We start from the raw sequence: 4,335 nt of genomic DNA on the forward strand, positions 1-4,335 counted from the left end.
AAAATACCCAATCTAAATAATTACAAGCACACCTCCCAACAAGAAAAAAGCGCCCTGAGGCAGCCGCTGTACAGGGAGATAAGGACGTAACGATGCGTCAGGCCTGCCATTCGAACCACGGGCGGAGAACATCGGGACACAAGACGTGAACACCCGGCTGCCGTCGCCGTCGTGCACAAAAAAGCGGCATGATCAAATAACGTAAATATGACGTTTGTTTTGTGACGTCACGGGAAGTCACGTGATTACTTTAGCTTGACGTCACTTCTGCGTGGCAGCAGCCGTTACCAGGGGGGCGCAGCTCGTGCGACGCGCGTGGCAGGAGACTTAACCTTATTTGAATTGGGGAAAGGCTTTGAATCCATGGAGCATGGAACCTTTTTCCTCCATGCCATGGAGGAAGAAAAAAAAAACTTTTCTTTTCTCCATGTTTGAATCGGGGTGACGGCATGCGCCATCTCGCCACTAACCTACAATTCTGCTACAGTGAACTAAAAAAATATATTCTAGTTCACTGTAATTCCGAGCTGCCGCTATGAACCCTCCAATCAGCGTTTCCAGCCATTTCTCGTGGCAGTTATCCCTCAATGATCAATGCTTTTCTGGTCACAAAAACTCCGGCCGCAGATTGATGCAGACAGAAGCTGTCGCGAGTGTCGTCGCTGTCAGGGAGGGGTTACTAGAGTTCCTGTATATAGCTCCCTGCGGGAGCTATATACAGGAACTCTAGGGGTTACGAGGGGTCATGGAGGTCATACAAACTAAGGAAGTTCTGTTGGTTCTGTGGTGCCGGTGCAGTGCAGCAGCGTGGTTCCGCGGTGCCGTGCATCACGGTTGCACCGTCAGTAGCGCCCCTGCGTGTTTACAATCGAGCGAGGTGCAGGCATAGTCGTCTGCTAATCATCCTCGCCTGTCGTCCTCTACAACTGGATGTTTACGGCCATCTGGGTTGCGTTGTACGCATCAGCGGCGACGCAAAGTTTGTCCCAGGCATCTTCGAGCTCGACGGACATTTTCACGCGGTCGCCGCAACTGCCGGTAGCCGCCTGCCAACCCGCAACGCCGCAACGCCCGAACGCTCACGGCACCGAATCGCTGCACCTCCTCCGTAGCAGGTGCAGCGGTTCTCTGCACCGCGGCCGGCTTTATGGGCGGCGCCGAGCCACTCCGGTTGGCTGGGTTGGCCACGGCCGGACTGGAGCAGCGGCGAGCGCGCACTTTCATGAAACTGCGCGCCCGCCGCTCCTCCAGCCCGGCCGTGGGTTGGCGTCGACCATAGGCGTCGACACCGCGAGGTGGCGCGACTGCGCCCTTTCGCATAGGGACCTTACTTTCGCAGCTGGTCTGGCGGTGAGACTCCCTGTTCTGTGGTGAGACTACGCGTCTGGCCTTGCACTGTCATGTTCTCGCGTTCTCTTTCGGCTTTCAAAGACATTCAGAAGCTAAGCAAGATTCTAAACAGCCAAACGTAAATTTTGCTTTACTTACTGCTGCTCCAGGTCGAGCAGAAGAACTGTGGCCTTGATGTGGTCAGCCGTTCTGGTTGCAGATATGTTACAAGGTGAACCAATCTATAATAAATCGCTTTTTCTTCTGTTTTTTTTCTGTGAGGGAACGGCTACTTTGCAGAAAGTGGTACACGAGGCTTGCAACCTAGAAGACTGCGGGTGGAAGGACCAAGAAGTGGCATCGAGAACTCTGGTAAGCACATAAAAAGATGGAAATTGTTTGACTGGCAGTTGTGCAAAGGTCACAAAATCACTTGACATCGCGGTTTCTCATGATGCGTTATTTTTCATAGGCTACCTGAACCACTGGGAGGACCATTTACCCAAAGAAGGTGGAGATTCCGGCCCCTGCGGATGTTCTGGGTACACAAGTGACAAGGCTGAAAATGTGTAATATACGGAACGACAATATAGTTTTAAATTTTTAATCTGGCCTCTGTGTTACTGCTTCGGGGCACAAAAGCCCACACAGACGAGTTCTTTTATTCGGAAATGCTGAAAGTGTTTTGGTGTCTGCTACAAAGGACTTCAGGTGAGAATGCTGTTCATAAAAATTAAATTTGGTATGTGTTACTGCAAAACGATTTCTGGCTGGGAATGGAGAAGAATCCAGCATGAAAGAAGTGATTTCTCGCTGGAAAGTGGGGCAGAATCCAGCCAGAAAAAAACATTCCTGGCTGGGGAGTGGTGCACTATCCAGCAAGAAAACAATCAATTTCCAGCCAGAAAGGTTGTAGAACCAGCAAGAATAAAGCAATTTCCAGTTGGTAAGTTGCGGCATTCTGGCTGGAAATAATGGTATTTCCAGAAAGAAAAGGGTGATTTCCAGTTAGAAGTGGCATTTTTCTTGCTGGGAATGGTGCGCTTTCCAGCCAGCAGATGTGACATTTCTGGCTGGAGACAAGCCTGGAAATTTTGATTTCCAGCCAGTGGTGCCAGCTCCAGTCCAGACTGGAAACGATATCAGGCTGGAAGACTGTTTCATAACACAGGCGGCACTGGAAATCATTTCCATCTGGGATGCTGACTCGTCAGCTGTTCTAGCGCTCGACCTCCAAAAGGCCTTTGATCAGGTCTCCCACCACGCCATTCTGCGCCATTTGGCTGCTCTGTCTCCTGGAGCCCGCACCTACAACTACGTGCGGGCTTTTCTCGCTAATCGCACGGCCGTCACCCAGATTAACGATCTATGCTCCGACGTCATTCCGCTCCCCTCCATAGGCACCCCACAAGGAGCAGTTCTCTCCCCACTGCTCTTCAACATCGCTATGATAGACCTCCCTCCTCTTCTTGCTAATACCCCCTCGCCTCGCCACAGTTTGTATGCCGACGACGTCACGCTGTGGGTTCGAGGCGGCAGTGACGCACACATTGAAACCACCCTCCAGCAGGGGGCAGATTGTGTTGCTACCTATGCTCATAATGTCGGTTTGACTTGTTCGCCCGAGAAGGCAGAGCTGCTGCTTCTCTTGCCCAACAGTCCGAAACGCGCCCGCGCAGCTCCGAACATTACCATCCGGCTGGATGACCACCCCATTGCCCAAGTGCCCTGCCTTAAAATCCTAGGCCTCAATATCCAACGTAACCGTAACCACATTACTCGCCAACCTAACATCCCAAGTCAATCAGACTATCTATCAACCTCCTCCGCCGCATCACCACCCACAACGAAGGGCTCAAAGAGGCAGAGCGATTGCGGCTGATACAGACTTTTGTAATAAGTCGCATCACTTACTCTCTTCCTTATCTAGCACCGTCCTCTAAGGACTAAAAAAGGTGGATTGCCTAATTCGAAAAGTGTACAAGACGGCGCTCAGGATTCCGCAGAGCGCTGCCACTGCTCGTGTAGAATCGCTTGGTGTCTACAACATCGCATCTGAGCTCCTCGAAGCTCATTTTGTGAGCCAGTACGCCCGCCTTGCAACAACCTCAACAGGTCAATCTCTCCTCCGGCGACTTCCAATCAACTTCCCTTTCGCTACAGAATCCTCTCTTGCCATTGCTAGCACTATCCATGACCTATTCATCGTTCGGCCTAGCGTCACTAAATAAGCTACATGCACCCGACGCACAATCGAGCCCGCAGGGAGCAGCGTGCGCGGGCCCTTACGAAGCGATACCCAGTGCATCCGGCAACTGTTTATGTTGACGCGGCTAGCTACAGGCACCATGACGCCTACGCGGTCGCAATCATCAACAGTCCCAACAGTCCCCCTCTTACCACCCTCACCCTTCGCACTTCTTCGCCCGAAACTGCGGAAGAGGTGGCTATTGCTCTTGCAATAATACCACGGCCTTCCCCTGCGATCATCATCTCCGATTCGAAGACGGCCATTCGAAATTTCGCCCGGGGCCAAATTTCTGCCCTGGCAGTCAAAATCCTTCTTCAAAATCCCCCCGACTCCCCCACCGAGCTGGTATGGACCCAAGCCCACACGGGTGTGGGAGGGAACGAGGCAGCACACAGAGCCGCTCGAGAGCTCACCTTCCGAGCGGGTCTTAGCCTTGAACCCTTCTATGGAGCCCTGTCAGCCAGAGATCGGCTCCTTTCCTTTCATGAGATTACGTCTCATTACTGCCTCTCCCGCCGTCTACTGCCCCCTGAACACCCGGCGCTCTCTCTCACCGAAGAACGCCTATGGCGCTTAGTGCAAACGTACACCCTTCCTTGCCTCTCCCGCCTGCACCGCATGTACCCCACTCTGTACTCCTCACCCCACTGCCCTGCTTGTGGGGTGGCCCAAACCATGGATCACCTGCTCTGGCAATGCCCCCACAACCCATTCCCCCCATATCGAGACGGTGAGCACTGGGCGAGGGCGTTGGG

At 52.9% G+C, this 4,335-nt stretch overlaps 1 long non-coding RNA gene across 1 annotated transcript; it reads left to right on the top strand.

Annotated features, from left to right (window-relative positions):
- The first annotated feature begins 775 nt into the window (after positions 1-775).
- Positions 776-1,936, top strand: LOC144180257 (uncharacterized). Its single transcript, XR_013324355.1, has 2 exons — positions 776-1,701; positions 1,802-1,936. It is a non-coding gene; the product is annotated as an uncharacterized LOC144180257 (long non-coding RNA).
- Positions 1,937-4,335: the final 2,399 nt, after the last annotated feature.

Source organism: Haemaphysalis longicornis, unplaced genomic scaffold (assembly GCF_048455015.1).
Source record: "Haemaphysalis longicornis isolate Haplotype H1 unplaced genomic scaffold, Haemaphysalis longicornis Haplotype H1 scaffold_4, whole genome shotgun sequence".
Lineage (NCBI taxonomy): Eukaryota > Metazoa > Arthropoda > Arachnida > Ixodida > Ixodidae > Haemaphysalis > Haemaphysalis longicornis.